Source organism: Macaca thibetana, chromosome 20 (genome assembly GCF_024542745.1).
Source record: "Macaca thibetana thibetana isolate TM-01 chromosome 20, ASM2454274v1, whole genome shotgun sequence".
Taxonomy (NCBI): domain Eukaryota; kingdom Metazoa; phylum Chordata; class Mammalia; order Primates; family Cercopithecidae; genus Macaca; species Macaca thibetana.
The window spans coordinates 19761495-19789289 of NC_065597.1; the positions used below are offsets into that span (position 1 = coordinate 19761495).

The window sequence follows — 27795 nt, forward strand, 5'->3', positions numbered from 1 at the left end:
GAGAAGGCCTCACTGTTGCCCAAGATGATCCCAAAATCCTGGGCTCAAGTGATTCTCCCACTTTGCTCCCAAGGTGCTGGGATTACAGGCATGAGCCACGAGCCACCACACCCAAAATTAATGGTAGATTTTTAATGGATAATATCGTTATCACCAGACAAAGGCCTACAGAAACCCAGGGCTAATGTTTTATCTGGAATGCACCTGATCTGTTCTTCCTCCTCCTCCTACATCTGTTATCACTATTCTAAGAAGGGCTGTATTCAAGTGGGAAGCACAGTGGGTTTAAAAATACTCTCCAGCCCTCATTGATCTGTAGAAAATATAAGGGACATAATTTATAAGATGTAAGAATACAGATCAAATTCATTCTTATATAGATACAATAGTAATTGTACGCTATTAGTCTGTTCTCATGCTGCTAATAGTTACCCAGTCTTGGGTATGTCTTTATGAAAGAGGTTTAGTTGACTCACAGTTAAATGGCTGAGGAGGCGTCACAATCGTGGTAGAATGCAAAGAAGCAAAGTCACATCTTATGTGGTGGCAGGGAAGAGAGCGTGTGCAGGGGAACTTCCATTTATGAAACCATCAGATCTCATGAGACTTACTCACCACCATGAGAACAGTATGGGGAAAACTGCCCCATGATTAAATTATCTCCCCCTGGGCCCTGCCCTTGACACAAGGGGATCTTTAAAATTTAAAGTGAGATTTGGGTGGAAACAGCCAAACATCACTAACAAATTCATTATTTTTAAACTATGAATACAGTATAACATCCTACTTTACACAATTGTTCTAAAAATAGTAATATATTGGATGGACTGACTGATTTTTGAACAGAATGGAATTTAATGCAAGGATTTTGGAGCTTACAAATCCACTGGAGGGATCCGAAGGTATGGGCCTTTCTTACAAGTCCTAGAAGAACAGCACACAGCATACAGGTGTCCCTCTGTTTCTATGGGACACTGGGTTATGTCTGTACTGATTGCATTATAGGCTTTTTATTTCCTTGTCATTATTCCCTAAACCCTACAGTGTAACAACTACTTACATAGCATTTACATTGTATTAAGTACCATAAGTAATCTCGAGATTAAAGTATACAGAAAAATGCATAAATCGTATGCAAACACGATGCCATTTTATGTAAGGCACTTGCACATTTTCTGATTTGGTATCCATGGGTTGGGAAAAAGGGGGTCCTAAAACCAAAACCAATCCTTCAGTCTTTTGGATACTGACCCTATGAGGTGACACAGTACACAAACTTGACTTTCCATCTAAATCACCTGGAAGGCTTGTTAAAACACACATTGCTGGGTCATGCTACCAGTTTCTTACTCAGTGTGTCTAGGGTGAGACCGATCACTGACTTTTAGAATTATTGCTCTAGGGTAATAACCACTGAGGCTGCACCTAGACCTAGGCTGGAGAGAAGCTGCTGCCACTGCTGGTGGAGAATTGAATGAGGAAACTGCATTCCAGAGAAGTCAGATCCAGAAGCCTCTGCTGCTGCAGCTGCCTCCTGACCTCCAGGAAGCTGTCTACTGGGCAATGAAAAGCTTCTGCAAGGAAGCTCCATCTCTCTCTGTGGTCCTGCCCATCAGAAGCCTGCACTTCTCACAATCTATAAGGGATTCTTAATTTTTTTTTCTTTTAGCTTTATCAGGTCAGAGGATATAATAGAGGTTAAAATAACCTGTTTGAGAATAACCAGGAGTGGTTATTTTTTAAGTGTCAACTTCTATTCTTTCTAGGTTTCCAGCATGGCAGATTATGGAATACAACATTTAAGTACTTGACTGATCTTCTCTCTTTTCTTTCTCACTGAAATTAACTAATTTATTTGACACAGAGTCTTGCTGTGTTGGCCAGATCTTGGCTTACTGCAACCTCCATCTCCTGGCCTCAAGCAATTCTCTTGTCTCAGCCTACTGAGTAGCTGGGATTACAGGCGTGTTCTGCGATGCCTGGCTAATTTTTGTATTTCTAGTAGAGATGGGGTTTCACCATGCTGGCCAGGCTGGTCTTGAACTCCTGACCTCAGGTAATCTGCCTGCCTCTACCTCCCAAAATGCATTGCAGGCGTGAGCCACCACACCTGGCCTTGTTTTAATTAATACTTCTATTTTGGAAAAAAATAGAACTGCAGAAAATTTGATAAGCACTTTTTTGGATTTCCACGTCTCCCTTCACTAACATTGTGTCATATCTACTTTCTCTATTCAGTGGTGTTTTTGCTGAATATGTGAAAGTTGTAGAGACCATGACTCTTCACTAAACTCAACATGTTTTATCAAACAACGGGCAGTTTTTTGCATAACCAGTGAAATTATCAAATTTAGAAAATTATTCAGTGATGTTACCAATATACTTCCATATTCAAATTTTTACAATTATTCTATGCTATCTATATGGCAACTTTTTTTCCAGCCCGTGGTCCAACCTGGGTCGCATCTTACATTGAGTTGCCATGTCTTACATGCTTTAATATGGGACAATTCTTCAGACATTCTGTCTTTCATGATACTGACATTCGTTGTGTGGTGGTCTGTTCAGAGTTTAGCTGAATCTTTCCTCTTGTTTCCATGCGAGTTACACATTTTTTAGCCGACTACTACGTAAGTGATGTGTCCTTAGATCATATCAGGAAACACCTATTGTCATTTTATCCCAACAATGGTAATGCTATCTTTTGTCACTTTAAGGTGGTGTCCACCAAATTTCTCCACTAAAGATACATTGTGCCTTTTGTTATTAAGCTCTGTGGTGAGAAATCTTGAAACCACAAAAATACCCTGTTCTGAAATCAACTTTGACCTAATGGTTTTAACATCCATTAATGAATTTTTTGTGCATTAGTTATTTCTAAGCTAGTTTCATATAATGGTTTTTCTATAGTCCCAATATTAATAGAATTAGCATTCTACAGAAAGAATAACCTTTTCTCCCGTTTGTTTGTTCCTATTAGGTAATGCATGAAAGAACTATTTTGTAGAAAAGAGCTAATAGTATTCTGACAACCCTTTAAAATATGAACCAAAAATACCCTTTGGATATGATAATAGTTCTTTGGAAAATTTGACACAAGAATCTGTGCCAAACCAAGTTAATTTTTATTTCGAGACAGAATCTTGTTCAGTTGCCCAGCTGGAGTGCAGTGGCACAATGATGACTCACTGCAGACCTGATCTCCTAGGCTCAAGCAATCCTCACGCCTCAGCCTCCAGAATAATTGGAACTATAGGTATGTACCACCATGCCTAGCTAATCGGAAAAAAAATTGTAGATACAGGTTCTTGCTGTGTTGCCCAGGCTAATCTCAAACTTCTGGGCTCAAGGAGATCCTCCCACCTCAGCTTCCTGAAGTGCTGGGATTACAGGCATGAACCCATTGCACCTGGCCAGAGTTTACTTTATTATTGGCACAAATGTCTTTTCATTTCTTGGTAAACATAGTATTGGCACATGGAAGATGATTTCAATGGTTGCCAGCTTTTGGAACGTTTCTGTGGCCTGGTTAAAACATGACAGCAAAGTGTGGGGAAGCAGGGGAACCCTCGTCTGAATCTTCATATTTAGAAACATGCTTTTGTTGTTCTTAGGTCTGTATACTCCTGAGATGACATCTTGCTTTTCTCAGCCAGTGCACTATCTTGCTTCTCTTCTTGACCAGCTAACTGTATATTTTAAATATGCATATGCAAATATAAATATGCATGTTAAATATTTTACATTTCTTTCATATTTTTGGATGCTTTAGCCTATAGCTCTTTGCAAAATTTTCTAGCCCTAAGAGTCTTATTGTGGCAACTAAATTGCATAGGTTATGACAAATAACTTATGGCTTATCTTACAGGAATTTAATTGCCTGCAATGTCTACATGTTTAGAGAGATTGGCATCAAATATCAACTTAGTGAATGATACAATATGCATTCAGTTTTGCTTCTGGAAAACATTTCTCATATCAGAAAAGGAGGATGTAGGAGTATGGGAAATAGTGCATTCTACCAAAAAGTAAGATAGTTCTTAAATACAAGTTTATTAATACTTATATACATATTTAATAAGCACGTCCAGACTGGGGATTCTGGTTAGTTTTATCAATGAAGGTAAATGAAGACATTTTGTAAAATCAGGGTAAATTTTTAAGTGGTTACTCCTTTGGTTTCTTTTTGTTTTGGTTTTAGATTATATTTTCCCCAAGAAATTCTGTGGTCTAGAAATATGTCACGTAAGTCATTCTTATTTATCTTTGAAATTTCAGTAAAGACATGTATACATGTAGTCTACAAATGATGCAGCGTGTGAGCAAGCTGAATGGAAGAGCAAGAAGAGAACCAAATCCTGTTTTTAGAGAGAACCATAGAGATGGTTAATGACTTGTGTTATGAACACAGATCCCCCCACTAGCCCTCGATTGACCACTCTATATTGATAAATGTTCGAAGTGATTTGTTCTCCAAGTCAAAGATGGCCGTGAGAAAACAAAGGACAGGATTATGTAGCAACTTGTTTTGACTATTTTTCTTTTAAAGCTACTCATATGTATTAAGTTCCTCATAGAATTCAGAAAAATGCAAAGGCGAGGAAAAGGTCAAATTTCAGAGGTGTGCAATTAGAGTGCTTTGTCTACTATGGGGGTGAAATGAAACATGGAATGATCTGATGTGGTTAAATTTAAGTAGTGTGAACTTATTTCATCAAGGCAAGTTTATTATAGCTGTGACTTGAACAGATCATTTGCTATGGCCACATTAGTCCCTCTGTAAAAACTCAGCCATGTATTTTGTGTGTAAATGCAGTCCTGACCATAGTGTATGTGTTCATTCTTCACGGAAGGCGACATCCTCTTTGCAATCTCAAGACGTATATTAGTTTGTAATTCAAAACTGTTTGTTGCCATATCAAAAAGGGAAATTAGTTTTTTTAGTTTTCCAACTATAATCGTAAACAATATTCCTTCAAAAATTTGATTACTATAGAGACCATTTGACTCCACAGAAATATCTTAATGCTATAATAATTATAAAAATGATGACAAATATTGACCACTGTGTTCCAGGCTCTGTGCTAAGTTTTCTGAATATAAAAATTTATGAATTACACTCAACAATAGTTGGCATCTATTTTGGAGGTGTATAAATTTAGGTTCAAGAAGGTTAGGTAACATCCCCATAGTCACTCGGGGAAAGTAAATGTTCATATGTGTAACCTCTCAGGTAACTAGGAAACATGTGAAATTAAGCAGTTGATTTTATTTTTCGTAAAAATATTAACCCATGTATTTAAGAGGTCAACATCTAACTATTTTTAAGCTGCATACAGTCTGATAAAAATATTTACAACTTCAGAGTTCAGTAATATGTGACAGTGGTCAAAATTATCACTGTTGGCAAAGAAATACCCTGGCATTTGTATAAAGGTCTGTTAAGCTGTAACCATAGCTGTGGAGTTCATTTCTAGCTTCTGTAATTTTTTCCAGACAAATCAGATTCCAGATTGCCTTGTGGCATTCACTTTAGGGTTTGTTTTTGTTTCATTATATTATTCTTTAAAGTTGATTTGCGTTAAGGACTATGCAGTGCATGCTATTTTAGCAGCTTTCCTTTTTTTTTTTTTTTTTTTTTTTTTTTTTTTTAAGTGTCCTTGGTGATTTTGAGAGGCATTTAGGAGTAAATGTGTGCAAGAAAAAAATATACAGAATAAAGCATATCAATGTAAATGGAAAGTAAATAGATACCTCTCAAGGAAAGACACAAACTATTTCCTGCTTCTCTGCAAATCAAAACAAAGCTTGTAGGTGCTACATTTATTTTCTTCACAAAAGAACCATGTTAAGGGTGCGAACATATTCGTGGATATGTATTTGTAAGTGTTGACAAACTCTTGTTTCATTTGTGTGAAACTCCTACACTTGCCTTTACTGAATCAAAATCTTTCCTTGTATTATGGTACTGCTTTTCCTGAGCTTTTTCACCAGTTAAAAAATTAAGACTTTAATTTCACTTACGGAGGGGGGTAGAATGCATGGGCAAATAGAGGAAAATCGTGTCTTTCAAAGACAGAAATAGTGGGAGAATGGTAGAGGATCTTTAACATATTTAGGTGAATTTAATGGCCAAGCTCAGTAATGTGAGAACATTAACATTCAGCACTTCTCTGAGTTAGAAATTCCTCTTCTCTCGTAGGAAGAAGGGAAAATGCATGTCATCTATTGAGGTCTTTTCCACCTCATCAAACAGCTGAGAATCACCAACTTATATTTTTGTATTACATCAGTGACTTTATAAATGACAATCTGCTTCAGTATATTTTCATTGTCAGCTCTTCAGATCTACCCATAGTCCTCCGAAGGGAATGTGACTTGTCTGCTTTCCTTAGAGGCGTACCTATTTTTTCTTGTGATGCTCCCTCCTCACCAGTGCTGGTCGTCGATGATTGTATAGGGGTGGATACCTGACCAATGGAAGTCATATAACTCACCCTTTTTTGTTCTGTGAACCTGCTTAGGAGTAACTATAGAGCAAACTCGCCTACCAAGAAGCCAACAGTGGGATGTTAGACACACAAATGGAGTGAGAGACCCTGAGGCTCTAGAATGGGCTGGGCAGGGAGCGGAGCTGCTTCAGTCCTGATATATTCCCTGTTTCCTCGAACAGACCACGTAAGACCAGGACCTACGTTGTATTCTGTCCTTGGATTCCACAGATACTCCTGCCCATAAGGATACTCTTGACTGTATGGAATTTGGGTAGAATTGCAGTCTTACTATTACTAGAACTACTATGAAACCCTCAAATATTTCATCAGTGAGTTCTGTATTCAGTGAACAAAAACTAATTGTAATGTAAATGCCAGATTCATTATTTACTCATTTATTCACCACTTTCTGATGTGAATGCCTCATGTTCTAGGCACTTTCCTAGGGACTGTGGTTATAGCAATAAAGAAAATGGACAAATATATTTGTCCTCATGAAACTTGCACTCCAATGTGGGAGATGAGTAATAAGAAGTGAGGGATGTTAATGATAATTTCTAGAGAAAAATTGAGGAAGAGAACAGGGAAAAACTAGAGGGGATGTTTGCATTATTTCATGAAATGTCCAGAGGAGCCTTTATTTGGCAAAACGATGCTGAAGCTGAGGGAATTAGCCGAGAGGAAAACTTAATGGCAGAGAACTTAGAAAAGAAGAAACAAGGAATAATGAAAAGGACTTTAGGTGGATCTTGCCTAGCAGGTTTGTAAAACAGACAATGGGGTGGCTGGGTGGCTAGAGTGAAGTGAGCAATTGAACAGTAGCAGAATTGAGATCACAGAGGAAACGGAGCCAGATTATGTAGAACCCAATTTCCAATTCTCCTAATTAAAAATCCTTATTGGCAACAAGGGACAAGAGATTATGCACAGACTGTTATCACCTGCTGAGTCCTCAGAGGCTGAGGTGACACACATGCTCCTCGCTTATATGCACTGGTGGAAGAATAGAAAAATAAAGCAATTGATTAAAATCCTGCTTATGCTATTTATATCATGTGATAATAGGATAATTAATTATAGGCTTCCAGGGTTTTTGTTAAAAGTAATGATAGGTGATTGCATGGAACATCTTAGCTTTCAATATAGGAGTTGATGACTCTCCTGACTTATGTTGGGGATTATTAAGGATCTATAGACTATTCATCAAGATTCATTTAGTTGCAAAAAAACCCTCTTCAAACCTAACTCATAAGATACAAACCATTCTAAAGAGAGGGCATGGAGCTAATCTTCACTGGGTATGTCATCCATGTGAAGTGCAGGACAGTAAGGGTAGTAGAACTCACATTCTCAGGATTCTTTCTCCTACATGGACTGCAGGCTTGCTTGTCTTCTCTCCTGGCTTTTTGTATGAGATAGGAGGCTCTGTCCTGGGTAGCTTGTGAACACCACCCCCCAGCCCCGCAAAGGCTTTAAAATACAGGCTCCTTGTGTCCTCACTTGTAATTAGAAAAACCTAGGGCTGCCTTACCTGCTCGCTCTCCTGGCCAGTCCTTAGGAAAACCACATCATTCAAGGTGCGGTGAACGGTTCGCTTCTCCACATCTTCCTCAACACTTTTGATCTTTTGGATTTTTGTTAATGCCCATCTTAACCGGTAAGAGGTGATATCTCATTATGATTTTGATTTTTATTTCCCTAATGATTAGTGATGAGTATCTTTTCATGTACCTGTTAACCATTTATACGTCTTTTCTGGAGAAATGTCTATCATGTTCTTAGCCTATTTTTAATCAGGTCATTATTCTTGAGTCATTGGAGTCCTTATACTTTTATATTAATCCCTTATTAGATTATAACTTGTAAATATTTTTTCCCACTCTGTAAGTTGCCTTTTCTCTCTGTTCTTTGTAGAATGCTTATACTCTGAAATAGTCCTACTTGTCTAATTTTACTTTTGGTGTTATATCGGAGAAATCACTGCCAAGCTTTTGCATAGCATTGGTGGGACTATATAATGGTAGAGCCACTGTGGAAACCAGAATGGCAGTTCTTAAAATAAAGCCAGAGTTACTAGCAGTTATCCAGCTATTCTGGTTCTGCATATACATCCAAAGGAATTGAAATCACATTTCCAGAGATAGCTGTACTCCCATGTTCATTACCACATCAATCACAACAGACAAGATATGGCAACAATTAAATATCCATCAACAGATGAATAAAGAAATGTAGTATGGATACATAATGGAATATTTTTCAGCCATAAAGAAGATAAGCCTGCCATATGCTACAACATGGATGAATCTGGAGGACATTATGCTTAAGTGAAAAATAAGCTGGTTACAAAAGGACTAAATACTGTATGACTCTATGAAACATCTAAATAGTGACACTGATAACAACAGAAAATAGAAAGGTGGTTGCCAGGGATTGAGGGGAGGGCAAATAGAAGTAACTGTTCTGCAGGTATAAAGTTTGTCATGCAAGACTGAATTCTAGAGATCTGCTTTAAGACACTGGCTACAGTACTGCATTGGGCACTTGCAAATTTGATATGAGGATATTTCTCATTAAGTCTCGTTAAGTCTTCTTACCACAAAAAATTGGGATGAAAGAGGGCGGAAGTCTTTGCCTAAGATGGATACGAGAGGATGTTTCCATCAGAGGGGAGAATTCATGAGTATGGTAGTCTCCCTTACCCACATTGGGGATACGTTCCACGACCCCAAGTGGATGCCTGAAACCACAGAGATAGTACTGAACCCTGTATATACAGTTTTTTTCCTATACATGCATACTTATGGTAAAGTTTAATTTATAAATTAAGCACAATCAGAAATGAACAATAAAATTGAACAATTATAACAATAAACTCTAATAAAAGTTATGTGAATGTGACCTTCCTCTCGAGATATCTCATACTGCTTTTGATGAAGGGACAAAGCAAGATGGCACAAGATTTCATCAAGCCACTCAGAAGTATGCAATTTAAAACTTATGCATTATTGGTTTGTGGAATTTTCCATTTTTTTTCAGACTATGGTTGAGCGTGGGTACCTGAAACCATGGAAAGCAAAACCACTGTTAAGAGAGGACTACTTTACAAGGAACAACATATAACCAAGCAAATGGGCTCCCCCAGGATTGTTAAGCATGTATAGTTAAATATAAAAGTTTATATGTATATGGTCAATTTTATGGAGAAAATACCCTTTTTCAAAGGAATTAAGATTTAAAATTACTGGGTTATTTTTTACTGCATAGGATGGATGCAAACAAAAATATGAAAAGAAAATATTTAACTCACAGAAATGGAATCTAGCGGTTAGTTCAAACGACAAACTACCAGTAAGTGCAGATGGGCAAGTAACAGAATTCTTCTGGGAAAGAGGCAACAACGTGTGTGACCTGTTGTCTACCCAGGTAACAGATACTGCATGTAACGTACTGTTTAGGAAATATTTTGGCATCATATTGCTTGATCCTGATGACAACCTTGTGAAGTTACCATTGGGTAACCCCCAGAGGAAGAAACTGAAGTTTAAAATTTTTTTTTAAATTTTCCCTATATGAAAAGAGAAATATTAAGAGTGGTAAGTACAGAGTCATCACATTTTTTGGTGTGGTCTATGAATTTTGACCAACGTGTATACTCATGCAATATCAACCACATCAAGAAATATTATATCTGACATCACCCCTAAAGTCTTCATAGCTAGTCCCCTTTCCCCACTCGTCAGTCTGACACCAATCTGATCTGTTCCTTTGATATTCCCTCTTCTAGGTTGTCATAAATGAAAGCATAAAATATGTAGCCTAAGTATGACTTCTCAGCATGAGGTCTTTGAAATGTAAGACAGCTGGGTGTATCAAAAGTTTATTCCTATATATTGCTGAGTAGTGTTTGACTTACTGTGTACCACTCACCCATTGAATGGGTTTTCAGCTTTTTCAAAATTATGAATAAAACTGCAGTAAATACTTACGTAATGTTATGGACATTGCTTTTTTTTTTTCTTGGGTGAATACCTAAATGTGTCATTGCTGGGTCGTATGTGTAGTATATGCCAAACTCTTTAGAAGGTGACTGTCTAATTTTGCATCATTCCAACCAACAGTGTGTGAGGGTTTCAGTTGCTTCGTATCTTTGTAGTGTTTAGCATTGTCAGTTTAAGTAGATTTGTATAACTCAGCTGATTAAAAAAAAAACTTGCAATCAAACATAAGCCTTTTGACTGCAGATGAAATAAATTGGATCATATATTTGAAAATGGTTCAGTGTAGTAAGTATAGAATCCCCTGTTGATGGATTATAGATTACTAATTAGCAAAATACAGAAGGTCACTGGAAAAGTCAAAATATGGATGGTTTGTGCTGATTATAATTTACTGCCTTCGTGGCAGAATAAAACGTCTCTAATTAGTGTCATCAGCAGAATTGGGAAATTTAAGCTTTAAAAATTGAGAAATTAGAAATTTCACTTTGGGCATAATTTGCCTCTGTCACCTTTAGAAATTAGAATAAGAAATTACGATGATTCATGATGCAGATTCTGCCTGCTTTGGTGATCTTGTGCTTAGGAAAGAATTAACTGACAGCATGGAGTCCTCTTCACCCATGGCCACTTACTGAAGGCCCTTCCTTTACAAAGGGCTATGAGCATTGCTGTGGCAGGAAGGATCAACTCTCTCATCTCTGGTCACAGATATGCCTGGGGGAAAATCCTACTTCCCCACAATGTAGAATTACTTCTGCCCTTCCTAAAGTTTTAGGAAAGAATATTTGATGGCCTTTGCCACTGAAGATCTTTGTGTAGGCAGGAACTATTCTGAAATTCCTTGTTAACAGAAATTCTTCCTTGAGAAGTGGAAGATGTATGGTAGAGAATACCAAACAGATTCTTGAGGAATGAACCCCTGTTATGTCTTGTTTCCTGCTGCCAATGATTTTTTTATGTGGTCTGTTTAGCAGTTTCATGTTATTTTTTTGCCTCCTTTTTTCTATAGGTTTTTCTTATTCCTTTAAGTTGTATTCTCGTATCTCAGTGAGCATACATTATAACCATTTCCTAAAACATGCTTGTTTCATATGAGAAAATTATTTCACTAATGATCTATTCCCAATGAGATGAGAGATGGTACTAAAAAATGCTTTCATTAGTTTCATATTCTTTTCATTCGAAACACTTCAGCTTATTTTTTGAAGGATTGCCATGCATTGTATCAGTTTCATATTGTTTCATGCACATGGTATGGCATTGAGGGGAATCACTGTTTACATAGGCTATGTGAGCTAAGAGGAAATTCAGCATCTCATTTACTTTCTTCACAAATAAACCTAACACTCTTTAAGATAAACTATATAGAATTTACCAAGGTTTCTCTTGGTATCAAAGGAAAAATATACCCAGTTTTATATTAGCCAGTGATTTTTACTGTGTTTTTCATACTTTAAATCTCTCCAACTACCAAGTGTTTCTTAACAATTTTTAACCAACTCAGCTCTTCAATATTCTCTCCTGTAGAGATTCAATTTCCATCTCTTACTCCTGCCTTTTTCCTCTCTTCTCACTTTCCCTCTTTCTTTTTCTCCCCCTGCCGCTGCCTCCTCCTTTTACAAAAAGTTCCATTCCAAAGGAGACAAGTCAAATAATAGTTATTTGAGTAACAATATCTGAAGCAGGGGTTTGGATGCTTGGTTGTCAGTTCTAATCCTTCCACTTGTAGCTGTATACTTCTGGGAAAGTTATTCAACTTCTCTGTGGCTAGTTTTCCAGTTTGGAAAAGTGAGTTAGTAAAAGTGCACCTAAAGCATTGGATATTTGAGGATCAAATGAGTTAAAGCATAAAACGCACAGTTCATTTCCTGGCACGTGGCCAGTGCCATGCTAGTGTCAGTTACCAGTTTACATTGTTTCCATGTAGAGCAAAATAGCCTTACCTTTGTGCACTCTTAGCATTCTGTTAACATTCAGGCCCCTGGATTTTCTTCTATCCAGGAGACTGTGGTGAATATTTTATAAACAAAAGTTTCCTCCAAAGAGAAATCCTGATGTTAGATCATTAGATATATTTGTCATGTTGCTAAAGGGAGACAACATGGTAAAAGACTTATCTTCGCACATTTTTATTTGAATTTGTGTTAACAATATTAGCAAACAATATTGAGGGCTAACCTTTAGTGGTAGCTAGCAAATTATTAGGAACCAGGTATTAGAATAAATTATTTTCATATATCATTTTAGAGAACAAAATAGTTTTTCCTGTTCTATCTCATATGAGATTTTTGCAAGTCTCAGTATATTAGAGACTTTGGTAAACCAGAATCACAGCATCATTGCGAAGTTCATACTGGGATGGTGGAGAAAGAATGCACTTTGGCGCCAAATGGCCCTGGGTCTGAGGCTCAGTCCACCAGTTCCCAGATGATTGACCTTTACCAGATAATATAACCTCTGAGTTTTGATTCCCTTCTGAGGGTGATGATACCCATGGGAACACTTACTGAAAGCATTACAGGAGATAATGGATATTAGAACCCACAACAAAAGAACGTACACATCAATAGTAGGTACTCATTAAATGTTATTTACTTCGCCATCCCGCACAGGTAAGAGGCGAAAAAAGTATCCTTTAGCATCATATTTACTGGGTAATCACTGCAATTCCTCTCTCTGCAACTAATTCCTATAAAGACTTACGTAAGTTATACCACGTTCAGGCCTCAATATCGGGTCGTCAGAAAAGATGGGAGATCAGAAGGCCTGAGATGGCTGCACTCCCAGTGGTGCACCTGGAGCAGAGGCAGGGCTGAAAGAGACGGGTCAAAGGAAACTTAGATCCATAGCAAGGTATCTGTGCAGAGAGTAGACATGGGCAAAATCGGCTGACTCCGTTAGTGTTGGCTACATGAAACATGAACACCAAATTGCAGAGGCATATGGAAGTACACATCTATTTTCATGGATATGCGGGTTAACTGGGGTCTGGCTGACGGAGGCTGGGCTCAGCTGAGGAGCTCTGCCCTGTGCCACAGCCACTGGGGTGGCTTGGCTCCACGTGTCTTCCATCCTTCCTGAATGGCGATGACCATAGTGTCCTCCCCTCATGGTGAGGGCAGACACAAAAGGACAGGAAGAGGAAAGACAGGCGTTTTAAGGCCTGGGCTTGACTTTGTGCAATCTCCTCTTTGCCAACATTTCATAGGCCAAAGTGCTTACTGTAGCCTGGATGACACACAAATCTTTACAAAGTTCTTTGCAATCACCCACAAAATCCCAGCTGTTCCAGTAGAGTTCATGCATGCTATCTAATAGGCTCACTAAAATGGCCAGCAAACCACTGTAAAAAATCACTATTAATTAAAAAGTTATACTTAGCACCCAGATTCTCATCCTATGGTCAAGCCATGCACATTTCAAGAGTCACCTTACTTTTTTTTCTCAATGCTTAAAATGTCCAAAGAGCTGATCCTTTCTGCCCAATCAGTGGTCCTTCCAGTGATGTGTACCCATCGAAACAACTTGATAAGTCAAAGAATTCTGTCAGGGTTGTCTTTAATACAGACTTTAAAAAAAAAGTCTTTGAGAATTAGACACTTTAAAATGTGTCTTGACAATGAGTATTTTCGCAGCAGGATTTTCAAAATACTAAATATTTGCCGCTGGAATACTGAACTATTATTAAAACTTCAATGTCTATCCTGTCTGATTTTTTCATTCCAGTTATCAGCATTAAAATAATGTCATAAGCAATCCACATTCTACAAATGTAAATATAAATGAAACCTCCTGAAATTCATCATGGCTCACTGAACCACAAGTAAATGGTTCTCTCTTTTTGGTATTATAACATTGTCACTCGTTTCCCTAAAATATCTTCTCTATTTTAATTCATGGGTGATTCATTTCTTGTTGTTTCATGTTTTTTTCTTTAGTTTTTTTTTTTTTGTTCGTGGTATTCATTGTTCGGTATAATTGGTGCCCTTCCAGGTCCCCAGTGCACCCACCTGCCAATTGCTCTTGTTTTTGGCCACTCAAGCATCAGACATGCTCACCTCCTGGGTATTGCTCTCAGCTGGGAGCTGCCTCCTCCGGGAGGTTAGTTCTCTCCATCACACTATGGTCTTAAGGTGTCTTGGATATTCTGTAGAATATAACTTTGGTTCATTATGTATGACATTATTTGGCTCTTTTGCTCAATAGATGAATAAAATCTGAATGCATTTCTCACAACCTGGTTTTGATTCAAACTGGCAATTACTCCAATAGATATTGAGGAAGATGGTGAGAATCAGTTACAGCTTTGGAATCACCTGCAGCAATAGAACCTTTGTTTGCCCCACTCTACTCTTACAAATTTCTGTAAGTATTACAGCCAAATAGGATTTCAGAGAAGCTATGCCTGGATGAAGTGAACTTCATGTGAGAGACAAAAGGATCTCTGCAGAGCAAGGGGGGAGCCCAGTCCAGACTCTTGATCACCTTGGGAAGCAAGCCTTTTGCTGACTGCTGTAAATGCTGGCTTCTAAGGTGTTACAGCGGCTCCCCTTCTCTAGAGTTACCCTTCAGAGATGGGTGCCCTCTTGCCAGAAATGTCACGACTTCCCAGGTGCAGCAATGGCCAATGACTGCCTACCTGATAGGGGGTGTATGAAAGGCCAAGCCCCTTGATACAAGGTGGAGACAGCTGTGTGAGGGCAACTCATGCCCCAAAGCCATCCACTGGAAGGAGGCCAGGCTAGACTTCACCTGAGACCGCATTTTTGCTTTCTGTCTATTCTGCTTTCCTTACTCCCTGCCAGCCATTACCTCCAGAGAACGTGAAGTAAGGTACTCCTGTGACTTTCTTGACAAACATCTATTGATGTAGTATATAAAGCCATGTTCTTTTAATAAACTAGGAATAATTTTAGTGTTACATAAGGTTGCAAATAAAATTTCCATACTGCCTTTACCCAACTATCTCAAATAACATATTACATGACACAGTACATTGTTCAATCTAAAACATTAACATTGGTACAATCCTCTTAGGTAGTCTACAAGCGTTATTTGGGTTTCATTTCTTTTTTTTTTTTTTTTAATTGATGTCCTCTTTCTATCCTAGGATTCCACCCAGAATGCCACATTACGCTCAGGCTCCTCTTGACTTTTAGAGTCTCTTTGTTTTCATGACCTTGACAGGTTTCAAGAGTGCTGGTGAGATATTTTGTAGAATAGCCCTCAAATTGGACTTCCTGATGTTTTCTCATGATTAGACTGGGGTTATGAGTTGGGAAAGAGAATATTACAGGAGTGAGGTGCCTACTCATTGCATCATCTCAGGGGGCAAATGACATCAACATGACATTTAAATGGTGATGTTAATACTGGTTGTTGCCAAGGGTTTTCATTGTAATGTTTCTATTTTACCCTTTCCTTCTATTCTTTGGAAACTAGTGAATAAATCCAGCCCTCACTCATCAGGAGGGGAATTAAGTCATACCACTTGGAGGGAATAAATCTACATATATTTAGAATTTTTCTTTAAGGAAGGTTTATCCCTTCTGACATTTATTGACTTATCCAATCATTTATACCAATATTGACTTAGAGATTTTGTTGTATTCTTTGAATTATAATAAAATGCTATCATAATTTGTTTTATTACTCAACATTGTTCAGCTTTGGCCATTGGGAGCTCCTTCAGGTTGACTCCTACGTCCTTTTGACGTGGCTCATATTTTTCTTCTTTAGCAATTTCTAACTTTCTGGCATTGCTAGATGCTCCAGGCTCATCTTATATTTCCTGCCTCAGACATACAATCAGACATTTCTCCAAGGAGCCGTAAGGGCCAATTTTATGTTTTCTAGAAAGTATAATATGCCAAACAATTTGTATTTCATAGCATAAGTTTATCCTGGAGTGGGTTTCTGGGGAAATAATTAAAAGGCGGGAAAATACCACATTCAGACACACAATTTGCTTTCTGGGTTCTCCCATTTTTCCTTTTAGTGGTGACTGTTGGATTCTTTCCACATATGCTTTATGTTAAGAGCTGCTTTTGCTCAATAACAAGTAGAGTTTGTGAATTTGTATCGTAATTAATCTTATTTGACCAAAACTATTTAATGGTTATTTGTTGTTCAGTTATTGCTAAGCTCAAATAGTTAAAAATAACAAGAATGTAACTCTTTCATGTGGATCATTCCATGGAAGACCAAGTGACTAGTTCTTCGAGAACTGAACCAAGGGATAAGAGAATGGACTGGACATCAGGCGGCTCCTCTCTGGTCCGTGATGATCTTTTCTTGATTCTGAGGGGTGGGCAAGAAGGACGTAGGCATTCTATACCAGGCACAGAGAAAACTGGAATGAAGGGAAATACCACACCGCTTCCCTCTGAGTGCATTTGTTTACTGGCTTTTTAACCTGTAACAACTTGATTGCATGTTTAGACAGTAGCTGATTGAAAAACTGTATGTGAAAAGATAAAAAATTTACTGTTTATTATTATTTTTGACAGTCTAGCTCTGTCGTCCAGGCTGGAGTGCAGTGGCACGATCTTGGCTCACTGCAAGCTCTGCCTCCCGGGTTCACGCCATTCTCCTGCCTCAGCCTCCCGAGTAGCTGGGACTACACGCGCCTGCCACCATGCCCGGCTAATTTTTTGTATTACTAGAGATGGGGTTTCACTGCGTTAGCCAGGATGCTTTCGATCTCCTGAGCTCTTGATCCACCCACATTGGCCTCCCAAAGTGCTGGCATTACAGGTGTGAGCCACTGTGCCCAGCCCTGATCTTCATTTTTATACACAGTTTAATCTAAAAAATGTAATGAACATTCAAGATGAATTTTTCTTCAAAAGAAGACTTCACAATTCATTTAAGGCTCCCACCTGTTCTTGCCTTCTCTACAGGAATTGCTTTGTCATACTGGCACCTTTTCTTGAATATATTATGTAAATAAGGGAACTGATAATTTGTTGAAGCTTTAGACTGGTGAGAATTTTCGAATATAGCTGCTTGGAATTTTCAAATACTTGCAGTAATCATTGCATATGATTTATTTCTAAAACAGGCTTATGGCATCATCATGAATGCAGAGAAAATTCTGTTAAAAAGTCAAACTGCAAAGCTTAATTAGCAGAATATATTTAACAGTAAGAAATAATTAAAAACACATTAGTCAATTAAAACAAATGTAGCAGAATTCTTCTGTTTTATAGTTGTATTTATTCTCTTCTATTCCATTAAAATGTCTTCTCTTTATTTTATTCACCACGAGACTCAGGTTTTACTTCTCTGTTCATTCCTCACTCTCATTTGCTGACTTCTCTTCATATGGCTTCTACCTGCTGGTCTGTCCTAAGATTCGGATTCAATCTTTCTTACCATCTATACATTTCCTATAAAAATTAATCCTGTCGGGCTGGGTGTGGTGGCTCACGCCTGTAATCCCAACACTTTGGGAGACCGAGGCAGGAGGATCATGATGTCAGGAGTTTGAGACCAGCCTGGCCAACATGGTGAAACCTCATCTCTACTAATAATACAGAATTAGCTGGGTGTGGTGGTGGGTGCCTGTAATTCCAGCTACTCGGGAGGCTGAGGCAGGAGAATCACTTGAACCCAGGAAGCAGGGGATGCAGTGAGCTGAGATCACGCTACTGCACTCTAGCCTGGGAGACAGGGAGAGAGTCTGTAACAAAAAAGAAAAAAAAATCCTGTCAGCGCTAATAGCATCCCTATATTTTCATCCCTGATGACTCATCACAGCTGGAGGCTCTTAGTCCAACTGCATTGTGAGTTCTTACCTGGATCTCTGTAGGGCATCTCAAACTTCTTGCTTTCGGGTGTAACTCTACCCTTCACAGTTGTCTTCATCTCATTAAATGGGTACAACATCTGCCTTCTTTTTTTGGCCATATTTTAGAAGTCATCTACATTCTTACTTTCTGTCATTTCCTACATCCAATGTATTGGTCTAGCTCTAAAATATTTTTCACTTACCTAAATGTATAGCCTTTTGCATCTAATTCTTTTAAGGTAGTGTAACATTTTTGAGGTTCATTCATATCACAGCATACATCAGTATTTTTTTTTCCTTTTTACTGCTGACTAGTGTTCTGTTCTATAAACATTTGTTTATTCATTCAGTTGATGGCATTTAGACTGCTTTTACTTTTTTTGGCTATTAACAATAATGCTGCTGTAAACATTTGCATACAAGCCTTTGTGTGGAAATACCTTTCTCTTTTCTAGGGTACGTTCTTGAGAGTAGAATTCCTGAGGTGTATAACAGATGTATGTATTTCTTTATTAAGAAACTGCCAAACTGTTCTCCAAAGTAGCTCTGCTGTTTTACATCCCCACCAGCAATGTATGACCTACATTCCTGCCAACCTTGTTATTTCTGTCTGATCTCAATTATTTTTGCTTTATAAATTTCAAGTCAGAGAATTCTAATGGAAACCATCAATTCGCATATGAAATGAATGGAATGTCCTGTGACATTGTGTTTCTACTGAGTTAAAGAATTTTAAAAAGTGATAACTAATAGATAAAAGGAAATTATAAATGGCTATGTTGTAAGCAAGGACAGCCATTGCACAGCATAGCAAGTCAACTAAATCTTTCTGATCCAATGAGGTTTGCTAATAATTAAGTGAAAATGAACCTGCTTCACTGTCGTAATCAACACGAATAGCTGTGTAGGTTTTCCAAGAATCAAATGATCCATCATTGGTCACATATCATAGATAGGGGTGGAATTAACCATTGCAGAAAGTATAAGATCAAATACATGAAGCCAGTAATACAAAATAATACCAGACATTGACACCAGTCATCATAGAAAACTACACTCCCATTTCATTAACATCCAGGGAATACAGAACTGCAGCATACTTGCTCAAAGTAGGAAAAATACTGGAATGAAATGATTATCTTGGAAGTCATCAATAGTAGAACAAAGATAATATTATGATTCAAAAATTTAAAAACTTCATAATTAAATATAGATATGTGTAGCTTTAACAGACTTCTTGACCGTTTGTCATTGAAAGTGCAATTATACCTTAATGTCTAAAAAACAGTAATAGCTAGTTACCAGGTAATGTAGTAATCAATGTGTTTTATATTTTAAGTTAATCATTAGCTTGAATTTGAGCGGTCAGTTTAAATCTTAGAATAATTAATAGGGTCCTAATTAATTTCTACTCAATTTTTAAATTTAAATATCTGAAATCTAAAATACATGCCTAAAGCAGAAATCCATTGGCTGCTAAATCCTGCTAGGAGATTTAGGAGACACATTTTGTTAAGAATGATAATAAAAAATGGTATCTTTTAGGGTCGTCCAATAGCCGTAACACATACAAATTATATAATAGAGATGTTAACTTACTACAGATAGACAATGTAAGAGAAGGTGTTTACTTTTTATGTGAATAAAAGGTAATTTTTTTTGGCAAAGAATAATTAAAGATCAATAATATCCCCTTTCACCTTGATATTGAAAAGAAAACAAAATCAGTGTCACCTCTTCTTACTTCCTATGTATTTCTCTCCCCATCATGCTTTATCACCCTCCTAATGTACAATAAATATGTACTATAGGATATAAATGTAACACTTTTTAAAGGCTTTACCATATTCTAAAAGGCAAATATTTACATTGACAATAAACTCAGAGAATTTACTGAAACAGATTGAAATCTCAGAAAACAAAATTACTATAATTGTAACTATTTGACAAAGCGTTAAATTATGCAAATAGTTTTTAATTCAAGCGAATGCCATTGTGACATTTCCAACACCCCAAATAGTCTCTTAAGTAACTATTACTGCTCCTTCTCAACAAGGACTATGTTTTTGAGTACTGTTGCTAAATGCCCTACATTGCCTTTTTTTCATTCAAACATTTCTTTTAGGTTCATGGGGTACATGTGCAGATATTTTACATGGGGTAAATTATGTGTCACAGGAGTTTGCTAGACTATTTCATCATCCAGATAATAATGAACATAGTTCCCAATAGTTAGTTTTTGAATCCTCACACTCCCATTCTTCACCCTCAAGTAGATCCCTGTGCCTGCTCTTCCCTTCTTTGTGTCCATGTGTACTCAATATTTAGCTGCCACTTATACGAGAGAACATGTGGTATTTGATTTTCTGTTCCTGCGTTAGTTCATTTAGGATAATGGCCTCCAGCTCCATCCATGTGCCTGCAAAGGATATGATTTAGTTCTTTTTATGTCTGCATAGTATTCCATGGTATATATGTCCCACATTTTCTTTATCTAATCCACCCTTGGTGGGCATCTAGGTTAGTTCCATGTCTTTGGTGTTGTGAATAGTGCTGTGATGAACATATGCATATATGTGGCTTTATGGTAGAATGATCTATATTCCTTTGGCAATATATGGTTGAATGGGAGTTGTAAGTTCTTTGAGAAAGTTCCAAACTGCTTTCCACAGTGACAACTAGTTTACATGCCCACCAACAGTATACAAGCATTCTCTTTTCTCCACAAACTCACCAATATCTGTTATTTTTTGACTTCTTACAAATGGCTATTCTGACACATGAAAGATGATACCTCATGGTGGTGTTGATTTGCATTTCTCTATTAGTGATAGTTTTTTAAATATATTTAACTGGAGGTATATCTTTTGAGATGTGTCTGTTCATATCGTTTGCCCATTTTTTAAATATAGTTGTTTGGTTTTTGCTTGTTGAAGTTTCTTGTAGATTCTGGATATGAGATTTTTGTCAGATATATAGTTTGATAATGTTTTCTCTCATTCTGCAAGTTGTCTGTTTATCGTTTCTTTTATTGTGGAGAACGCTAAGTCTATTTCTCAGTTTCATTTTTGTTGCAATTTCTTTTGGAGTCTAGTCATGAAATCTTTGCCAGGGTCTATGTCTGGAATAGTATTTCTTAAGTTGTCTCCTAGAGATTTTATAGTTCCAGGTTTTACATATAAGTATTCAATCCATTTTGAGTTAATTTTTGTAAACAGTGTAAGGAAGGAGTTCAGTTTCAATTTTCTGTGTATGGCTAACCAGTTATCCCAGCACCATTTATTGAATAGGGAGTCCTTTTTCCATTACTTGTTTCTGTTGACTTTGCCAAAGATCATATGGTTGGAGGTATGTAGCTTTATTTCTGGGTTCCCTAACCCATTTAATTGGTCTGTGTGTCTGGTTTTTGTACCAATACCATGCTGTTTTGGTTACTGTAGCCTTGTATAGTTTGAGGATGGGTAGTGCAATGCTTCTGGCTTGGTTCTTTTTGCTAAGATTGCTTTGACTATTCAGGCTCTTCTTAAAATTTGTAAGTTGCTTTGGACAGTATGACCATTTTCCACAACAATAATTCTTCCTATTTATGAGCACTGAATATTTTCCCATTTGTTTGTGTTACCTATGATTTTTTTAAGTTTTAAAATTATTGTAGAGCTCTTTCACCTCTCGGGTTAGCTGAGTCCGTAGATACCTTATTCTTCGTGACTATTGTGATTGAGATTGTGTTCTTTATTTGGTTCTCAGCTTAGATGTTGTTGAGTTATAGAAATGTTACTAATTTTTGTACATTGACTTTGTGTCCTGAAACTTTACTGAAGTTGTTTATCAAATCTAGGATCCTTTGGGAATAGACTATGGAGTTTTGTCAATATATTCATATTGAGAAATTTGCAAAGACAGAGTTGAACTTTCTCTCTTCCTGTTTGGATGCTTTCTCTTTCTCTCTTGCCTCCTGATTGCTCTGGTTAGGACTTCTAGTACTATATTGAATAAGAGTTGTGAGAGTAGGTGTACTTGTCTTGTTCCTGTTCTCCAGGGAAATGATTCCAGCTCTTGCCTATTTACTATGATGTTGGCTGTGGGTTCGTTCTAGATGGCTCTTACTATTTTGAAGATTGATCCTTCCATGTCTAGTTTGAGGGCTTTTAACATGAAGGGATGTTGAATTTTATTAAAAGCCTTTTCTGAGTCTATTGAGATAATCATGTGGTTTTTGTCTTTAGTTCATTTTGTGATGAATCACATTTATTGAGTTGTATATATCGAATTAACTTTGCATCCCAGGATTAAAGCCTACTTAATTATGGTGGATTAGCTTTTTGAAGTGCTGCTGTATTCAGTTTGTTGGTAATTTTATTGAGGATTTTTTCATCTGCGTTCATCAGGCATATTCTCAAGTTTTCTTTTTTTGTTGTGTCTCTGTCAGGCGTTGGTATCAGAATGATGCTGGCCTCATAGGAGTCCCTCTTCCTCAGTTTTTGGGAATAATTTCAGTAGGATTGATACCAGCTGTTCCTTACACATTTGGTAGAATTCAGCTGTGAATCTGGTCCAGGGCTTTTTCTGGTTGTTAGGCTTTTTATTACTGATTCAAATGCAGAACTCGTTATTGGTCTGTTCTGGGTTTGTTTCATCCTAGTTCAGTCTTGGGAGGCTGTATGTTTCAGGAATGTATCCATTTCTTTTAGGTTTTCTAGTTTGTGTGTGTAGAGATGTTTCTCATACTCTGAGGGTTTTTTCTTTTTCTACATTTAACGTGGGGTCAGTGGGTAATGTCCCCTTTGTCATTTCTGATTGTATTTATTTGTATCTTTTATTAGTCTAGCTAGTATAGTCATCTATCAATCTTATTTTTAAGAAACCAACTTTTGGTTTCATTGTGTAATTCCATTCCAGACGTTTTTGTATGGTTTCTTTGCATCTCAGTTTCATTCAGTTTAGCTCTGATTTTGGTTATTTCTTGTCGTCTGCTAGCTTTGGAGTTGGAGTTGGTTTGCTCTTGTTTTTCTAGTTCCTTTAGGTGTGATGTTAGGTTGTTAATTTGATCTATTTTTTGACATGGGTGTTCAGTGCTGTCAACTTTCCTCAACCCTACTTTAGTGTCCCTGAGATTTTAGTCTTCGATATTTTTTTCATTAGTTCCAAAGAATTTCTGGATTTCTGCCTTAATTTCATTGTATATCCGGAAGTCATTCTCTGGAACAGGTCATTTTATTTCCATGCAATTGTACGGTTTTGAGAGATCATCTTTATATTGATTTCTTCTTCTATTGCACTGTGATCCTAAAGGGTGGTTGGTGTGATTTCACCTCCTTTAAAATTTTTAATTTGCTTAGAATTGTTTCGTGGTCAGTTTTGGAGCAAGTGCCATGTGCAGATGAGAAGGCATATTTTGTTGAGTGGAGCATTCTGTAGATGTCTGTTGGACTATTTGGTCAAAAGTTGAGTTTAGATCCCTAATATGTTAGTTTTTTGCCTCAATCATCTAATACTGTCAGTGGAGTATTGAGGTCTCCCATTATTATGTGATTATCTAAGTGTTTTTGTAGGTTTCTAAGAACTTATTTTATGAATCTGGGTGCTCTGATGTTGTGTGCATATATATTTAAGATTAAGTCTTCTTGTTGAATTGAACCATTTATCATTATGTAATGTTCTTTGTCTTTTTTGGTCACTGTTGGTTTAAAGTCTGTTTTGTCTGAAATTAGAAGAGCAACCCTATCTCTTTTGTTTTCTGTTGCTTGATGTATTTTTCTCCATCACTTTACTTTGAGCCTCAGGTGTCATTGCATTTGAGATGGTTCTCTTAAAACAGTGTACCATTGGGTCTTGGTTCTTTATGCAACTTGTCACTCTATGCCTTTTAATTGGAGTGTGTATTTACATTCAAGACTATTGATAAGAGGATTTGATCCTATAATTTTGTTACTTGGTTGTAATGTAGACTTAATTTTGCATTTGCTTCATAAATTCAGTAATGTACTTCAGTGTGTTTTTGTGTTGGCCATTAACGGTGTTTTGTTTGGTGTTTTGTTTCCATGTTTAGCACTCTTAAGGTCTTCTTGTAAGGCAGGTCTGGTGGTAACAAATTCCCTTAGCATTTGCTTATCTCAAAAGGATTTTATTTCTCCTTTGCTTATGAAGCTTGTTTTAGCTGGATACGAAATTCTTGATTGAAATTTTTCTTTGAGGATACTGAGTACCGGCCCCCAATCTATTCTGGCTTGTAGGATTTCTGCTGAAAGATACACTGGTAACCTGATGAGGTTTCCTTTGTAGGTGACCTACCCCTTCTCTCTATCTGCCTTTAATATTTTTTTCTTTTGCATTTTCCTTGGAGAATCTCATGACTATGTGTCTTGGGGATGGTCCTCTGACATATAGTGTCTTGCGGGGGTTCTCCAAATTTGGGAATTTGAATATTGACCTCTCTAGCAAGATTGAGGAAATTTTCATGGACAGTATCCTCAAATATATTTTCAAAGTTGCTTGCTCTCTGCCTCTTCCGTGGACATCAATGAGTTATAAGTTTGGCCTGTTTACATAATCCTGTTTCTTGACAGTTTTATTTTTCTGAATGAATTGATTCAAAGAACTGGTATTCAGACTGTAAGATTCTTTGCTCAGATTGCTCTATTCTGCTATTAATACTTCCAACTGGATTATGACAACATATTAGCTGCACATGGTGGCACACACCTGTAGGCTCAGCTACTCGGAAGGCTGGGATGGGAGGATCACCTGAGCATAAGGAGGGCAAGGCTCAGTGAGCCAAGACTGTACCACACCACTCCAGCCTGGACAACAGAGTGAGACCCTGTCTCAAAAAAATATTATTGTAGTAAGTTTTTCAGCTTTATCAGATCAGTTTGGTTCTTTCTTAAAATGGCTATTTTGTTTTTCATTTCTTGTTTCATTTTACTGGATTCCTTAGATTCCTTGGTTTGGGTTTCAACTTTCCGCTGAATCTCAATCTTCATTGCCATCTAGATTCTGAATTTTATGTCTGTCATTTCAGTCATTTCAGCCTGGTTACGAACCATTGCTGGGGAACTAGTGTGGTCATTTGGAGGTAAGAAGATTCTCTGGCTCCTAGAGTTGCCATAGTTCTTATGCTGGTTCTTATCATGTGGGCTGTTGTTTGTTTGTTCTTTGAAGTTACTGTCCTTTGCATGAAGATTTTCATTTTTGTATTTTCTACCCTTGAGGGTTGACTGGTATTATAAGTTGGGTTCAACTGACTGACTTCATTTCTGGATGATTTCAGGGGGCCAAGGCTCAGCTCAGCACTCCTGGGCTACATGCTCTAACACTAGTGAACTGAGAACCAGGCCAATGGTTTCATTTTCTGGTCCTTGACGTTAAGCACCTGCTGTGCTGGATGGGCTGAGGCGTCCCCAGTGTGCTAGCAAGAACACTCTGATGGTGGGTGCTGGCAAAAATACTTGATCGCCGTGTTGGCTGTGGGGCCCATGCTCACAAAAACGCATCAACAGCATCAGGGTGGCAGCATCTGCGAATGCATGTTCACAGCATTGGTGGCATGTATTGCCTAGTTTAATCCCTCCTAACATTCTACCTACAAATATATTTACTGTCTTTTTATGGAAAACACAACAGATTTATTATGCTTAACTATTTTGTCTCAAAGTACAAGACCTTGGATTTGAATCTTGGCCTGATTATGTAGCTTGGTGTTAGAGCCAGTATACTATTCTATCTTCCTAATTCATTGTTGGAAAAGATGAAAGATAGCACATACAGTCACTTCATATTCATGTCCTCACGGAAGTCAAGGTCATATAGACTAGAACTATGCTCTCCTAAAAGCAACTCATTTTGGGGACACGTTATTGGAACAGCATCCAAAAGGAGAAGTGTGATTCAAAGTAGAAAAGAGAACAGAGACTGAGGACACATAATTACAAATTAACTAGTATGATTGGAGAGTTGGACAGTATATTCTCTGAAAAGCATTTGGATCTTTTTTGTGCTTTTGGCTATAATTTCCTCCCTCTTTCTGTGAGGACCTATACATATGAGCAGGGTGGCTAACATGGAGCTGCTAACATGTTACTATTCAAATTCAGGTCGTAGCTGTCTTAGATTCTACTAATGTTGACATTTCTATCACAAACTGTCAAGTGCTATGAAGTATGAAAGGTATCCTAAACCACTGAGAGACAAATATTTTACTCCAACCCCAGGAAGACTGGAGTGTGTGTGTGTATGCAAAATATCTTGCATATATACACATATTTTGCATATATACACATATTTTGCATATATACACATATTTTGCATATATGTATATATGGGTGTATATATATCTATACATATATACCCATATATACACGTATATATACCCCCATATATATACATATATGTATGTGCGCCCACATATATATATACATGTATATATACACCCACATATGTATATATTTCATCCAACTTGCCTACAGTAAGTTCACACCTTGTCTGAGAAAGGGTCACACATAAAACACTTGGGATATTGTCCAATATGTATATAATAGAAAACAAGCAGAGAGTATAAGTGTATCAGAGTGGCATGCTAGTTCCCAGACTCATTCTTAGAAGTAGGACAATAGATGTCACTGTCGAAGTCGCTAGTGCATGCTCAGTTTTTCTAGAAATCTTGATACAGGTATATTAGTGCTGATGGCTGTTCCACACTTCACCCATGGAGACAGACATTTAAAGTGTAATATAAATGAGCTAATGAAGAGATTCAACAACTCTCCATGCGTCTTTCTGGTCCACCATCTTTCTGAGGTTTGTGATAAATGCATTATAGTCAAGGTAAAACCAGGCTCTGGGAATACCATGCATTTTAAATTAAAATACATTTTTCAGCAAAGTATAAGCTGGGATAATTTTATATAGTACTTCCACTTTGGGTTAATACGATTTTTGTGGGATTTCTATGATAAATACAAAGGGCAGATGGAAATTGGACAGGAGTTTTCATCCTTTGGCACAAAAATCAATAGTGTGACAGTCACACTGTCAACTATAATGACAGGCCTATCGCACATTTTCACTCAGGAAAGTTCCCAGAAATCTGAGACCCTGGATGAGGAAAGAGAACTCAAAACTTTGTCTAAGATTTCATTTCTAGAGAATCCTGGCAGGTAGCATCACAGACCCAGTTTTAAAATGATTAGAGAAGTTATTACAGCATTTGGTCTATATCATCTTGGAAAAACTTTTCTAATAATAACTTGTTAAGTGCTAAGAAACACATTAAATGTGTAGTTTTTCAAGGAAAAGTAGTGAAACTCAACACTGGAAGCAGTTATTCAAAGTTCTTTAGTTATTGTGATCATGGGCACAAAAGCAATTAGGTCAAAAAATATTTGAACTGCTTTCAGAGCATGACAAAATTAAAGTCTCTAATTTGCATCTGAATATTATTCACGGAATTCTAATGTTTTCAACAAAGTATTCCTTGAAGATAGATACAAATTGGGATATATGGGGTATT

At 37.3% G+C, this 27795-nt stretch overlaps 1 long non-coding RNA gene across 1 annotated transcript in view; it reads left to right on the forward strand.

Moving 5' to 3' along the window:
- LOC126943795 (uncharacterized) overlaps positions 1-12130 on the forward strand; it is a 187224-nt gene extending 175094 nt beyond the window's left edge. Inside the window, exons 6-7 of the long non-coding RNA XR_007721860.1 lie at positions 1403-4028; positions 5656-12130. This is a non-coding gene — a long non-coding RNA (uncharacterized LOC126943795). The remainder of the gene's footprint in view (positions 1-1402; positions 4029-5655) is intronic.
- Positions 12131-27795: the final 15665 nt, after the last annotated feature.